The sequence below is a fragment of the Rhamphochromis longiceps genome, linkage group LG3 (assembly GCF_057381845.1).
Source record: "Rhamphochromis longiceps isolate RC_006_pf linkage group LG3, R_longiceps_female_GT1.1, whole genome shotgun sequence".
Taxonomy (NCBI): domain Eukaryota; kingdom Metazoa; phylum Chordata; class Actinopteri; order Cichliformes; family Cichlidae; genus Rhamphochromis; species Rhamphochromis longiceps.
Genome location: NC_140559.1, coordinates 72,115,587 through 72,132,661, shown reverse-complemented (window position 1 = coordinate 72,132,661; position 17,075 = coordinate 72,115,587). Strand labels below are relative to the sequence as shown.

Here is a 17,075-nt window from a genome sequence, read left to right as displayed (position 1 = left end):
CCTTTAAAAACAGTTTATCTTGCCAATCTGTTATTTTCTCATTTTGACCAACTGTATCAGCACAATTTATCTAAATTCAGACAAAATTTAAAATACAAGTAGAAAGTGATATTTTGACTGTAAAAACCACACACATGTTTAACGAATCATCTTCATAACTTGAAATGCAAATAGAGATTGTACACTTTTAAAAATACGCACACGTTTTGCAAACAACAAAGTTATATGGTACTATTTACCAAAAAATGCAGCCAAGGCTCAGACGTTTTTCATATAATCATTTCAAACTATTTACAGAACAATCAGGTGTCAAACAATAGTTTGTGTCACTCTAACACATATGAGAACAGCACAGGGATAAACCTGCAGGTCTGACAGCAGGTGTGTCACTCAGCGTTTACACTGCAATCTGCCTTTGTTGGCTTTAAGGCAGCAACTGTGACGATCACTAGTAGAACTGACACACAAAACAAAACAACAGCTACACACTAAATACACAAGACAACAAACTAACTTGAGACCAAACACGGTAAACGTCACAAATCTCTCACGTATCAAAACTCTCTCTCTCTTTCGCTCACTCGCTCTCTCTTGCCGGTCACTCCTAAAACTTCCCCCTTTTGCTAAACAACCAAATGTCATGTTTCCATATCATTTTTGATTGGTCGACATGGTACATTTTCCCACCTATAGGGCTTTGGAGCGTGATGTCACGGGAGATGGGCCATGCCCCCTTCCGCCATGACAGTAGGCCAGCCAAAGGATACCATTTCAGCTATGGATCGTACGTGTTGTGTTGTCGGTTGCAACGTTAGATCACACGATCGTGAAGGCAAGAAGCTGGATAACGGGCTCTCTTTTCATCGTTTTCCATCCTGGAGGCAACGTGAGGGATCCCATGTATCCGATATTACTAAACAAAGACGTCAGGCTTGGATTGCAGCGGTGAGACGAGCGGATATCGAGTTCTCTGCAATCCCCAGCTTTTTGTTGGTTTGCTCACGGCATTTTCTTTCCGGTGAGTTCTAAATTAATTCATATCACTCTTGAAAGGCTTTTAGTGTGATTTTCAATGTGCTGAGGTCATAGATAATGAGATAAAACATGCTAATGTGTGATGCTGCAGAACCACATCATGTCGACTGAGTAGCTTATGATTTGGCATTATTGCAGGCAAACCAGCATATGAAATGGATGTAACAAATCCAGACTGGGCACCAACACTGCACATGGGGCATGACGACATACCTGTATCAGACTCGGACCGGCACTCAAGGCGTACGCAACGGAAGCGAAAAAGAGCACCCATCGGAGGTAAACAACCCCCCCCCCTCTAAAAACATACTAAATTGCTATCACTGTACACTAATCCGCACATAACTTCCAGATGAATCACACACCTGTCATTGGAATATTGGTGTACATTTACCTTATGTCTAATTTTATCTTACAGGCTTTCGTTATGCAGCTGCAGAGTCTGAAGGTGTGCCCCGTGCAGAAGTGATTGATGAAGATCTGACAGAAGACCAACAGCAAAATCACAATGTCATGGAGGCAGTGGACAGCAGTTGTGTTGGACAAGTGGAGGTTGAGGTACCAGCTGCAAATGTGGATATACTGAAGAAATGTAAACCTTTTAAAATGATGACAGATTACAAACTCTCAGCTGTGTCTGTAATCAAACCTCTGTAACTTTGCTTCACTTCAGCAGCATCAGCTCATGTTCACATGTTGATTCATGGTTTGCTTCAGTTTTTGATGGACTGCAGAATATTTTGAAGGTTATCTGCTATAAAAAGCCAGAACAGGAAAATCTGCTTCATGTGTTTCTGTTTGATCCTCAGTGACTTTGACACAAAGGCCTCTGCTGTGATGATCACACCTCTGATCAAGTCTCACAGTGTCAGCTTTGTTTTTATACATATGGATATGTGCTGATAAATGATCAGAGTTATAATATTTCCCACTGTCTGCTGTGTGCCGTGACCTTTGACCTGCTAAAGACAGTCAGCTGTGGATTATTCATTGTTGTGTCTGATACTTAGAACTGTGAGGAAGAACACTACACAGTTAATCAGGGTCCCCTCTCTCTGAATCAGGAAAGGTGGGCAGGCCGCGTGTGGGCCGCGGGCCATACGTTGAGTCTCACTGTTTGAAATGTGAACATTGTTCTGCTGCAGTCAATGGACTAAACCAGAGAAGAAGAAAACAGACTTTACCATGAAGATCCTCAGTGTGGATCAGTATAATATCAGCCTGATGTCTGCAGTTTAGTGTCAGCACAACTTTCACATCATATTCATCTCAGCACAACTAAAACATGCTGACTGACCTCAGAGTTTCAAGTCCACATCCTGGACTCTCCAGGAAACCACACAGATGCTTCACTCCTGAATCCTGCAGCTTGTAGTTGCAGCTCAGGTCCAGCTCTCTCAGATGGGAGGGGTTGGACTTCAGTGCTGCTGCCAGATAATCACAGCTGATCTCTGACAAACCACAGCTCACCAATCTGTATAAAGAATGAAAGATGTAAGTTTATTAGACAAAGTGTGAGCTTGAAATCATTCAGTGTTTCATCATCTGTTCAGAGCTGAAGAAGGTTCAGAATGTAGAAGTTTAGAAAATGGAAACTCCAAACAGCTGAAGCCAACAGGAAGCAGCTTCAAACAAACACAACAAGAGAAAAAACTCTGAATGTTTCACATTAAAGTCGTACATTTATCATAAAAACAGGACAAAGACTTGAAAAAGTCGTGTTTTTCCTTCCAGGAACCACAAGGCTTCACTTTTAAAGGTGAAGTGTGAAAGAAATGGACATATTTGAAGTCCAACACCTTTTTCCAGTCACATTATTAAAGCAGACAAACTACAAGCTCATTTTCATTCCAACAAGTCATCTTCTGACCTGGACTAACAACACTGGTCTCTATGTGCAGCTGGCTGTGAGACCAGTGCTCAGGGAGCGTCTACAAAGTGCAACACTGAAAGAACATCGCACACTAGCTGTGTCCCAAAACGTCGGCTGCATCCTTCGGAGGACCCGGTATTCGCGGCCTACGTGGGCCGGGTCCTTCAAAGACCGAAAAGGCTGGAAGTGCAAGGCTGTGAAATGGGACGGTCTAGCCTTCAGATTTGCGTCACCGCTGTGTCGGTGGAGTTTAATAAACTCGGCCGTCTGCTCCTTGCTATCTAAAATATAACAGGACACTGGCGTAAACTCTCGACCGTCTCACACTTCTGTTTAATCAGTTTCCTGTTTAACGTTTATTCAGCTGTGTGAAAATCCCGGAGGAACTTTGATCTCAGCCAAACCGATTTACTCCGGAACAAATAAAACACAGAAAAAAGGCAAACAATTACATTTTTAAGTTATCCGAGTGACTTATATATCGTGTTTCACCTGAGTAGTGTGATCAGGAGATATTTTATTTTGTATTCTTATAATCAGTTATCATTGGTTAATCATTTACCATTGTTGAATCAGTGGACAGAATAATCTTTTAATTACATCTGTGTTACTCTGAGCAAATATTAATGCACACTGACTGTCTATTGAGGTCCTGTATCATTCTTGTTATCTGCTTAAGTTGTTGCACTTTAGTGCAGTCACACCGCTCAGACCCACCAGTCCTGTTGGACCCAGGCCCGTCTGCGTTCAGTTCTGCACGTACGCCGGCCTGTAACCACATGCACGCACTTATATAACACATGCACGTTTACACTCACACTTAGTAATAATAGGAGGGTCGTCTGAGGATAGTCTCTCTGAAAGCTACACTATCACAAAATGCACAATGTATTACACACTTGTTTTTCTCTAAAGTAGCATATGATGTCCATATAAGGAGAACTTTTTGAGTGCGAGGAACTGTTATCATTGCCAGTAAGGTCTAACTGTGTGACGTCATAATGACTATAAAGCTTTCTGTCTTTGTGCAAACGAAGAAGAAGTCCGGCTCTTCCCACACTGTAATGTGTGTTTTAATAAATGATCTGTGCTGACCCAAACTATATCCCAGTCGTAGTCTCTTCCTCAAAATCCGGACCATGACAGTAGCGAAAGAGCGGGGTCTGAAAACGATGAAGCCGGGCGTCCGCTGCTCTCGCCGGCTGGAGTGACCATTGAACCCCCCGGCTTGCTAGCGAGCGGGTGGGTAACAGACGTCTCCGAAAACGTCGGCACACTTTTGCAAATATGCGATGTCTTGATAAACCAAGCAGATATTTGAAGTTTACACAGCTACTTTCTCGCCTGAAAATATGTTAAAAGTTTATTTTGTGACCCAGAAAGATTAATAAGAGTAATTTGAAAACTTAGTAGCTGCCGCCATTGTTGGCAGCTGAAATTTGGCTGGGCCGCGCTATGAATTCTGGGATATGGTGGGCCACGAAGGACACACCCGACGAATCCTTCAAATTCGGGGAAATGAAGGACGCATTTGTCGGGCACATTTGAAGGAGTCGACAAATACGGACAGCCTTCATCGCCTGGCTGTGACGTAATCGGCCTTCAAATGCAGCCTCTGGAGGATGCAGCCGACGTTTTGGGACACAGCTACTAATTTGCTTCCATCATCCAACCTGAAGAGGAAACAGAGACGCCTCCCCTTCAAAGTAAAAGCTGCTCCTTTTGGACACAGTATCAAAGAAAGTCTACAGTATAACATAGAAAAGACAGAACAAAGTTTTGGTTGTTTTTAAATTGTGCAGAAATGAAACTACACTAAGCTCAATTATGTGACAGACATTTCATCCCATGTCAGTTTGGCCTCATCCTGGGCCGGATTATCCAGCACACACTCTGACCACAGGCCCAGGGGCCACGCACAGCTGGGCTCCATCCAAGAGACAGCAAACAAACCAACACAATAATAAAAAGCACCATGTGATCTTCTTACATCTTCAAGACAAACATAGTAAAAACATGAGCACATTTGTTTCCTGATAAAATGATGTGACAGGTAGAACAGAGTAAAGTGGTGGTGTTACAGCCTTTCTCCCCTCTGCTGCCGAGGCCGTTAGTCTCTCCCAAACTCAGCTACAGGACTTCCAAATGAATGAAAGCAGCAGAAGTGGCTTTACAAATGAAAGAGGAAGAGGAGAAGAAGAGGAGAGGGAGGCCACCCTGACCATCACTCCAGCTGAAAACATCACACTTCCATTAAAGTTGGTGAGGAAATGTTGAGCAGGATGAGCTGCTGGCTAATCTGGAGGCTGTAGCAGCAGCTCACAGTCACAGTGGATTTCCACTCATGAAAAAGCTCTGGCTGCTTCATTTCTCATCTCATATCAGAGACTTTAATGCTTCACTGAAGCTGTACTGTGATGCTTCCATATCCCAGTGAGGCCTCCATAATGATTTCAGCTGTTCTGTACACACACTGTGTGCCCTGTATGGCTCAAAGTCTCTGCAGCCTGTTTTTATCTGCTATCATCAGATCTTCATCATCCTCATTCACATCCCTCACACACTCTACAGCCTCATCAGCACTGACTTCATCTTCACTGACTGATGGAGCACAACATGAACCTGTGGAGGCTGAAACACTGTCCTGTCAAACATCTCCCCGTCACCACTCCACTTCTGTCAGCCTTTAAATGAACCCTGCTCAAGTCTGTCACTTCTGTTTGGAGCCAAAAGGAAAAACTGTTGTTCAGTCGTTTGGAAAGACAACATTTCTGAAAGCACTCAAACTTCTTCACATTTGTCTTCAGACACATCCTGAACATTTAGGAACTAAAGAACGTTTCAAACACCAAAGACCTGAAATATAGAAAAACAACAACAGCCGCAGTCAGTGAACTCACCTCAGAGTCTCCAGTCGACAGTTTGGACTCTCCAGTCCAGCACACAGAAGCTTCACTGCTGAATCCTGGAGGCCATCATTTCCACTCATGTCCAGCTCTGTCAGATGGGAGGGGTTGGACTTCAGAGCTGAGGCCACAACTTCACAGTGAGACTCTGAGAGTCGACACTGAGTCAGTCTGTGATGATAGAAAATATAAAATGTGTTATTATAAAAGCAGAAAATCTGCATTATAAACACAGACTGAATGTATATGAAGACAAAACAGAGTGAGGTCATAATCTGATGAATCTGCTCTTCACATCTGTGCTTCAGCTCCTCTTACTGTGTTTGACATGACACAACGATTGAGTCTCTCTCAGACCTGCAGACTTTTAATGAGAATCTTTGTTTGGCTTTAATCTGCAGATGAAGGAGGAAGATGGTGTCACATTTAGGCTTCCATAATGTCCACAGTCTGTCACTGAGATCTGATCCAGAGTCAGAGTGAAGACACACATTTGGACTGTTTCCTGTTTTGACTCCAGAACATTTTGAATGAGTTCAGCTCAGTGAAGAGTTCCAGCTGGAAAGATGATCTCTGTTTGCTACCTGCTGTCAGGTACGACTGTTCACGTCCACACGCAGGAAAAACCTGCTGACTGTTACCAAACGGAGCAGAAATCTCATCACTGGACAATAATGATGAATGAACTCAGAGCTGCTGATATCAGATCTGATTTCAGGGGAACTAAACACAGAAATGATTGGCTCATTTGAGCTTTCTGAGCCATTATCTGCTGGTGTGTCGCTAGTTGGCAGAAAATGATTTGTATTCCTGTTCAGGGCTTCAGTGTTTATGAGTCCAGATCCAGGTGACAGCAAGTCAAAATGATGTTACCTGTCTGTGTCCAGCAGCAGCCTGTATTCACTTTGAATATTGTTATAACCTGACATGGATCAGTTTGCCTTTGATTGGTTTGTAAATGTCACTGTTTCCATTGGACCTGAGTGACGTACAAAGACAGAGAGGGAGAGAAAGGAGAGAGAGGATGGAGACAGCAAAGAGAGAGCAAACACAAACAGGTGAGAGTGGACAGGTGACCAAGGTCAGCAACCAATCAGAGAGCTTCTGTTTGACCCACAGTCACTGATGATGACTGCACATAACCAAGCAGTGTGTTACTCTGATATCAAATATGGATCCTGCTCTTATAATAATGATCATCAGATGATATTATTGTGTTATTTTGTAGCTGAATACAATGTTTGTGTGATTATCAGTGAAAGAAGCAGTGAGGAGGATGGAGAGAGAGAGAGGACAGAGGGTGAAGTTAGAAACACTAAAAGGATTTTTCATGGATTTCATGGATGATTTGAGTGATTTCCAGCAGGACACTTAAACATGTCAGTGGACGTCCTAAAGAACATATTCACTGATATGAAACGTGTCATTGAACAGGATTAATATCAGTGGAAACATGGTGGAAACAGCTGTGACTGCATGGATGTGACACACTTCAAATCTGTTCTCCACTCTTGGATTTGGGATCCATGGAGCTGCTGCTGAGTCTGTACAATAAAGGAATGGTGTGGAAGGTTGCAGCGTACGGACACAAACACTTTCTGCTTACAATCTGATTTTATTTTCAACATTAAACTACCAACCTACACTGATCAATGATGTTAATGATCACATCTGGACTCACCTAGCCTTTCTGCAGTTCCTCACAGCTGGAATCAGTCTCTGTCGTCCCCACACTCATGTGTTGTACTTCTGCAGGTCCAACTCATCCAGAACCTCCTCTGACATCTGCAGCATGAAGGCCAGAGCTGAGCACTGGATGTCAGAGAGTTTCTTCTCTGATCTGTTCTCTGACTTCAGGAACTCTTGGATCTCCTGAAATAATGAGAGGTCGTTCATCTCCATCAGACAGTGGAAGATGTTGATGCTTCTGTCAGGAGAGATTTTATCACTGTTCATCTTCTTCAGGTTGTTGATGACTCTCTGGATGGTTCCTGGACTGATCTCTGTCTGACCCAGCAGACCTACTAAGAGTCTCTGGTTGGACTCCAGACAGAGGCCATGAAGGAAGCGAACAAAAAGGTCCAGGTGGCCATTTTTACTCTGGAGGGATTTATACATGGCTCTGCTCAGAAATACATCAAGTGATTGGAGATCTTTGTTATCAAAAAGACTGAAAATCATCTTGGTGAAAGATTCTGATTTTAGAAACATCTTCAGCACCTCTGTCTTCCTGTTGGTGTGACAGTGGAACATGTAGACAGCAGCCAGAAACTCCTGAATGCTCAGATGAACAAAGCAGTAGACTGGTTTCTGGAAGATCACACACTCTCTTTTGAAGATCTCTGTACAAACTCCTGAGTACACCGAGGCCTCTGTCACATCCAGACCACACTGCTCCAGGTCTTCTTGGTAGAACATGATGTTTCCTTTCTCCAGATGTTCAAACGCCAGCCTCCCCAGCTTCAGAAGAACTTTCCTATCAGCCTCCGTCAGCTCCTGTGGACTCGTCTCACGTCCCTCGTGGTACTTGTTCTTCTTCCTCTTTGTCTGAACCAGCAGGAAGTGTGAGTACATGTCAGTCAGGGTCTTGGGCAGCTCTCCTCTCTGCTCTGTAGTCAACATGTGCTCCAGAACTGTAGCAGTGATCCAGCAGAAGACTGGGATACTACACATGATGTGGAGGCTCCTGGATGTCTTCATGTGGGAGATGATTCTGCTGGACAGCTCTTCATCACTGAATCTCCTCCTGAAGTACTCCTCCTTCTGGGCGTCAGTGAAGCCTCGTACTTCTGTTAGCCTGTCAACACATGTAGGAGGGATCTGATTGGCTGCTGCGGGTCGGGAAGTTATCCAGACGAGAGCCGAGGGAAGCAGATTCCCCTGGATGAGGTTTGTCAGCAGCTGGCTGACTGATGACTTCTGTGTGACATCAGACAGCAGCTTCCTGTTGGTGAAATCCAATGAAAGTCTGCTTTCATCCAGGCCGTCAAAGATGAACAAAAGCTGAGAGACAGCCAGCTTCTCTGCTGTGACCTTCTGTAATGTTGGATGGAAAACATGGAGCAGCTCCAGAAGACTGTACTGCTCATCTCTGATCAGGTTCAGCTCCCTGAATGAAAGCAGAACCACCACACTGACATGTTGGTTCTCCAAGCCCTCTGCCCAGTCCAGAGTGAACTTCTGCACTGAGAAGGTTTTTCCAACACCAGCCACGCCGTTGGTCAGAACCACTCTGATGGGTCTCTGTTGGTCAGGTAAGGCTTTAAAGATGTCCTGGCACCTGATTGGAGCGTCATGGAGGGCGTCCATCTTGGAAGCTGTCTCCAGCTGCCTCACCTCATGTTGGGTATGAACCTCTTCACTCTGTCCCTCTGTGATGTAGAGCTCAGTGTAGATCCTGTTGAGGAGGGTTCTACTTCCTGTTTCATCACTTCCTTCAGTCACACGTTCACATCTCCTCCTCAGACTGATCTTATGTTCATCTAAAACCTCCTGCAGACCAACATCTGCTGAAAGAAAGAAAAACAATGAGACTAAAGAGAAAGAAAACTCTTCAATGTCTGAACAACACAAGAAGTCCAGTTTTCAGAAATGAGTCCATCAGCAGACAGATGTTCAGTCTTACTTTGTACACAGCTGCTCTGACTGGCTGTCTGCAGTCCAGCTCTGCTTCTGGATCTTTCTCCACACTGTGCAGAAGCTCTGATGGTGACACAGAAAAGTCACAGTGGAGATACTTCTGTCCACCTTTGATTAGACTCATTATAAAAAGGAAAACAAAGTTTGAACACAGTCATGTTTCCAGTTCACTGACTTACATTTATTCCATGGACACTCACTGTAACCTGAACCACAGCTACAACCCAACATTGTTGAGGCCTCATCTCCTCCTTTCCTGACTGTAGAGGTTAAATATGCAACAACCAACAAATAAAAGAATTTGGTTCATTTCAAAGAAATTCACACGGTGACCAAGTAAAGTAACCGTAGTAAAGGAGACAACATCCCGTTGATGGTGGGATTATTTGAAAGATTTGCTTTAGTCACGTCACCAAATGCAGTTGAACCACCAGTGGATCCATGTTTGACCATTCTACCACTCTGAGCTCTGCTTTTGAATCATTTTATTATTATCATCATTCATTTATTCATTCTTTGGAGGGGGGCTATTTCCTAATGCCGCCCTAATAAGCTGATGTTCAAGGGGAAATATAACAGAAACTCTTTCAGTGTTATTCATTAATAAATTAACAGATAAACTGTGAAGAAGAAAAAACTGAGATTTAAAGGAGAGAGTGAGAAACTTGATCATCCATCCTCATAATACATGTTTATCAGTATCTGCTGTGACCATACTGCAGTAATAACTACAAGTCTACATTTCTGTGACTGTTGATCAATCACAGCACGAATCTGAGCTCATCTCTGCACACAGAGCAGCTTCAGCTCTGGGATAAACTGCTCGCTTCACGTCCTTCTCAGCTCACAGACACTCATCCTGATATTTTCCTTTAACATTTGATGGTATAATTCATCTGAGTTTACACTTTATCTGCATAAATACAGAAAAACAGACCCAAACACCAGAAACCATCAGTTTCACCATGTAGAATATATTGTTGTTTCCTTGCTTTTAATTCAGAGAAAAACTCTGATTTTGATTTTCTCTGTTCTCTTTGCCACAGCCCATCCCAGCAGCAGCTGAAACAGCTGACTGTCACAACACTGAATAACACTTTAGGAGGAACGTCTTGATGCATTCTTAATCATCCAGGAAAGTAAATCTCCAAAAGTTGATTCTGTTCATCTGGACGTAGAGTAAATGTGGTTATTCCAGCTGGACTTTTGTCAAAGCTGGGATAACCACATTTACCAGCCGCTGCTTAAGCAAAAACCTGTAGTGATCCCGTACGTGTCAGGAGTATCGGAGCAGTTGAGACAGATTTTTTCTAAACACCGGGTCTCTGTGGCTTTTAAACCCCAAAACACGCTGCGCCAAAAACTGGTCCACCCCAAGGATCAGAGTAACAGAGTAACATAGTGTACGCTGCTAAGTGCAGGAGGATTGCCAGGATTTATATATCGGGGAAACCAAACAACCTTTGGCTACAACACAGCAGAGCCACCTCGTCAGGCCAGGACTCTGCAGTCTATTTACACCTGCAGGCCAGTGGACACTCTTTCAATGATGAGGATGTAAAATCCTGGACAGGGAGGAACGCTGGTTTGAGGGCGGAGTCAAGGAGGCCATTTACGTGAAAAGGGAAAGACCATCTCTGAATGGAGGAGGGGGCCTAAGGGTACATCTGTCACCATCTTACATGCTGTGATTGCAGCCATTCCCCAACTCTCTGTGAATGGTACTCATGACCATTGATCAATGGTTGTTGATCAATGGTCATGAGTCCCATTCACAGATTCACACACAAATTTGCATAATTAAGATTAAGGAACTGACCTCCCAGCCCATTGTTCCTTCAGTGGGCTGGTTTCAGTTATTATTCAAATGTCCTGTTTATAAGATTGGAAACCTGCAGTCAGCTGAGACTGAAGGAGTCACCTGGATGATGACGAAACGTTTCTCCCACAAAATGCTATGTCCAGATGAACAGAATCAACTTTTGGAGAAAGTTGAATCAGTATTTCAGCTTTAAGAGGGTATTTTAACACAAACATCAGTCCTTCTACTTAAGTATGTTTGACACTTTGTTTAATCATCATTTTTAATGATCAAATATAATTATGTTTGTTATTTGTGGATTTTAAATGTCCTTGACAGAGACAGATGATGATCATTATCCTGCACTGTGGTCTCAGGTTTGGTCGAGCTAGCACAAAGAATGGCTATGTTGAACTTCCTCCTGGGATCTACACTAAGAAGTGAGTCCAACATTAGCAGGGTCTCTTTCCTTTATCTGATTCACTTTAGCATTCACAGTCACGTGAAGCTTGTTATTAACTCGATAAGTCAACCCAGGGTTTCAGCTGAGCGCTCACATGAAACACATGGTGTTGACAGCATCTGATCAATCATATTCATGGAGACGTGTATCAGCAACAGAGCAGCTGAGTTTGCAGAAGGAAGTCAAACTAAACCACAGGAACAATATGAGGAGATTACACACATAATAAAATACTAGCAGTAACACAGCTGCTGCAGACAAATCAGTCGTGTGATCGTGTGTGAGAGGAGAAGGACTGTAAAGGAGTTTGGTGTTAAAAGCTCTGTATGAATGTGGGAGACTTTGAAGGGCTTTAAAAAGGCCAATATAAAATAAAAGGCAGCAAAATTGCTGAGTGTGAAAGTCACCAGACTTATCAGACCTCTGTGATTAAGACCTGTAAGAACACCTATTTGTACTTGTTGGCATTATATCAAACACACACGTATATTAAGCCTTTGTTTGAACTCTGGTTGAATTTGTTACTTTCAGACTGTGAAACATCACAGAGGCTGCAGCTGCAGATCTTTTATTCACCTGGAAATTTACTTTAAATGTTAGATGGAAAATGTGTTGCTCAGTTTCACCAAAGTAAGAACAAGAATCCATAAACCTTCATAAAGACAAACATCTCCCAGAACATTGAGCTGCTGAAGTGTCACTGAAGGGAAAAACTATTTGTCCTCCTCCATCCAGCAACACCTGAAACACCTGAGTGGAAGCTCCTCCCTACACTGTGTTTGAAGCAAAGCACAAAGGAGACACCTGCTGGAGCAGCTGGAGTCCTACAGACACTCAGCCTCTTCACTACACAAACACCTCCTACAACATCCACTCTTTCCACTCTGACTGCTGTGTTTGTGGAAACACTCCAACACACACCGCTTCACATACCAACATAGAAATGTGTGAAAAAGAGCTGAGCTGATATTAAACATGACGATTTATTCAGAAATACAGAGTCAGGAACAACATCTAGACACACATTACCTCTCAGCAGCAGAAGAACAGCCTTTAAAGTAAACACCAAAATCCTTCGACTCGTTGCTCTTTAAGGAAACACAGCTGGGTTCAGGTCCAGGAGATTCTGGCCTCTTATTGATCCTAAAAGAAAAACAATAAATGTCACAGCTTCATGAGACAGGAAGGAAAAACTGGAAATATTAAATTAAAGACATGATGAACAATCTCATAAAAATAATGTACTTACTCTTTGTCACATAACAGTCTTTTGTTAAAGTTTACACCAGCATCCTTCGACCTGTTGCTCTTTAAGGAAACACAGCTGGGTTCAGGTCCAGGCTCTGGATTAGTTTCAGGGTTATGTCCAGCTGAGCCTGGTACGCCCCACAGCTCTGGGCTTTAAAACAACACACACAGAGGTATGAGTGTGAATAATGATGGAGCAGTGATGTGAGTGCTGAGCTGTGACATGGAGAAGAGTCATGGACAGTTAGAGATGGTCATCTCACCTCTGAGCTTTGGTCTGGCTCTCATGTTCCCCACACAGAGTGCTTTTAGAGGGAGGGACTCCCTCCTCTCTGTCCTCACACTGATCCATGCTGCTCAGTTCACATCAGCTCACACACACTTTCTACCTTCACCTGCAGAGGAAACACAAATCATTCATGTGCACATCAACTGAGAGCTGCAGAGGTCGTGTCTGATGTGTTGGACTAACATCCATCTGAGACACAGCTTTCATCAGTTCACTACAAAAAGTGTCACAGAGCCCAGTTCAGCCTCCAAATCCTCCATTACTGTAGTCCTACAAAGCAGCAGGTCAAACATGGCTGCAGAGAGCAGCTTTATGTCAGTAACCATGTCCAGGACCGAGCTGACTGCTTACAGAGTTCATACTCTAACTGCTAGCTGCTCTGCTAGCTAAGCTAACTCAGTAACAGTGACTCTGACAGCAGTTACTGTGGAACAGCGGCCGAGCTCAGGACACATTCAGTGTGTTTAGTCTGAGTCCTGGACTCTGATTCAATGGATTCAATCCAGCTCAGAGTTTCATGTGTTCATCAGAATAAAATACATGTACTAATATAACAGAAGTAATGCTCTGAATGCAGGACTGTAATGGAGGATAAATAAGGTTTTTACAGCCTGAAAGAAACATTCAGTTCATATATTTGTAGACAGTGAAGCAGTTTTTAATACTGCAGCTGTTTCCTTCACCTGTGTGTGTGTGAGCCACACCTTCATGTGCTGCTTTAGAAATATGTGGTCTGACTGCTCAGACTGAGTCTAGGAGGAAAGTTCACACGCTGGAGAAAGTTTTGTTCCTAACTTTGTCAGAGTTCGGCTCCAAAGACAAAGAAGACGGAGCTCACAGTCTGTAGATGGTCCTCAGTGTGTGTGTGAAGCACACAGGAGTGTGTTTATGTCAGCAAATCAGTGTGTGTGAAGAGTCTGAGGGAGTGTGTGAATGAGACTCAACACTGAACAGTCCAAGAAAAGCGTCTGGATTTCTTTAAGTTTAACTTAAAGAAGTCCAGACGCTTTTCTTTTTGTCTCCATAATGTCTCCATAATGCTGCAATGTTATCTGCCCCAGAAACACTGTGCAGAAGCTCTGATGGTGACACAGAAAAGTCACAGTGGAGATACTTCTGTCCACCTTTGATTAGACTCATTATAAAAAGGAAACAAAGTTTGAACACAGTCATGTTTCCAGTTCACTGACTTACATTTATTCCATGGACACTCACTCTAACCTGAACCACAGCTACAACCCAACATTGTTGAGGCCTCATCTCCTCCTTTCCTGACTGTAGAGGTTAAATATGCAACAACCGACAAATAAAAGAATTTGGTTCATTTCAAAGAAATTCACACGGCGACCAAGTAAAGTAACCGTAGTAAAGGAGACAACATCCCGTTGATGGTGGGATTATTTGAAAGATTTGCTTTGGTCACGTCACCAAATGCAGTTGAACCACCCGTGGATCCATGTTTGACCATTCTACCACTCTGAGCTCTGCTTTTGAATCATTTTATTATTATCATCATTCATTTATTCATTCTTTGGAGGGGGGCTATTTCCTAATGCCGCCCTAATAAGCTGATGTTCAAGGGGAAATATAACAGAAACTCTTTCAGTGTTATTCATTAATAAATTAACAGATAAACTGTGAAGAAGAAAAAACTGAGATTTAAAGGAGAGAGTGAGAAACTTGATCATCCATCCTCATAATACATGTTTATCAGTATCTGCTGTGACCATACTGCAGTAATAACTACAAGTCTACATTTCTGTGACTGTTGATCAATCACAGCAGGAATCTGAGCTCATCTCTGCACACAGAGCAGCTTCAGCTCTGGGATAAACTGCTCGCTTCACGTCCTTCTCAGCTCACAGACACTCATCCTGATATTTTCCTTTAACATTTGATGGTATCTGGAATAGTTGGCAGTAATAAGGATGATTTTCTGTAAAATCATATTGATATGAGCCGTGAATTATTCGTAGATGAGCGTTAGATTAGTTTGATGGGTTAACTCAGAGAGCTGAAGATATGGTGGACATGCTGACCTCGCTCCGTGGTGTACAGGGCCGTTTACCCTCATGATTAATATTCACAATAAAAAAATGAGGCGAACATCATGAAGTCTGTGTGTGTTTCATAGTGTCGAACCACCTTTGTACAGTTAAACCTAACAGTTACTACATGACGGAAACACCAACGTTATTTCTTTTATGTGTTTATCAGGTCACGCTGATTATTGAACAAAAACCCAAACATCAGATGTTAATCGAATCTTTTTGCTCTCTCTCCTCCTTAAACATGTTTTTAATGTTAGTTATAATTCAGAATTGGCGACTGGAACACGTATGACACATACGAACATCAGGAAATAAAAACACGATAAATATAACCTCTGTAAATGAAGTCAGTGTGCAGCGGGGGTTATTACAGCTGTGTACCGGCCTGCGCTTTGTCGGTGGTAATAGCAGCTCGATTGCTTGCGAGGCGAGCGGGTCTGTCCCACGCTTTGCCGTGAGACTGGGCTGGGCAGACATCTCCGAAATCATCGAAGCACTTTTGCAAAAAAGCTGTATCTTGACAAACCGACCAGACATCTGAAGATTAAACCGCTACATTCTCGGCTAAAAAATATTAAAACGGTATTTGGTGAGACACAAACTGTCATGGTCCCCGTGTCTGCCCGGCTGACTCAGGTTGGCTACATATGTTTCTTGTTTACATCTACCTCTCTCACGCTAGCTGTGTCTCGCCAGGGCGGAGCTCATTGCGGGCTCCCGCCCCTGGCCCTTGCACCTGAAGTTAATCACACATCTGTGGCTCATCGCCTAAACTCATCCACTACTTAAGGCAGAGGCTGGAAACATCTCGTCGCTGGACTATTGAGTAACCTCGGTAGTAAGCTCCGGAGTACTAGTCTCTTGTTGCCTTTTCGTATCGCTGACCCTTTGGATTAATCACTTGTTGTCTGTAAACAGGAATTCCGTTTCCCTGGAACCCTTGGTGTGCTGTGTTTTTTATGAAGTCCCTCGTGTGTGAAGAGCTCCTTTCCCGGATTTCCCTGTGCCCTGGATTCCCCCTGCCATCTCACTTGTATATATTTGCACCTGGTGTTGTATAGTAAAAAACGGAACTGTATTCTAGCTGCCTTGTCTGCGCTTGAGTCCATCCCACACACAAACACAAACAGGGTTTTTCAAAGTTCAGTTCTGTTAGTTTCCACATGGCAGTTGTTGGTGTGCAGTAACGCCTTCTAAAAACAATGGCCACCAGGCCAAAGCAATGGTTCTGACTCGATCAGCATTAACCCCGCCCCCTGGGTTTGATGGGTGAGGTTGACACATAAAATAAATTTATGGTGAGACCTGAAGGAGTCAACTGTGCCAAAATGAATTAATTAAATACACCATTAAATAATTATTTAAATGTGGCAATAATTAATTAAAACGTGAAATAATTAATTAATTAATTAAATGTGTCAAAAAATGTTTATTTAATTATTTATTTCCCATTTTAATTAATTATTTCAAATTTTAATTAATTATTGTCACATTTAATTTATTATTCAATGGTGCATTTAATTAATTCATTATGGCACTCCTGGCGTTCCATACTGTGGTTGGGTCGACTTTACTATATAGATGTTTCACATGTTTCCATCTCAGCAGCCCCGTTGACAGATCACAGTATTATTACTTTTAAACTTAACCCTGAAAATAAAACGCAGTTTAAAAAAGATTACTGGAAATTAAATGCAGATCTATTAATTGATGACGGGTATGTTAAGATAGTTAAAGAGCTCCTCCATAACATTTACAACAACGTAACAA

The 17,075-nt window shown here is 42.8% G+C and overlaps 1 pseudogene; it reads right to left on the bottom strand.

Annotated features, from left to right (window-relative positions):
* Window positions 1-7,491: 7,491 nt before the first annotated feature.
* LOC146676687 (NACHT, LRR and PYD domains-containing protein 3-like) overlaps window positions 7,492-17,075 on the bottom strand; it is a 58,630-nt pseudogene continuing 49,046 nt past the window's right edge.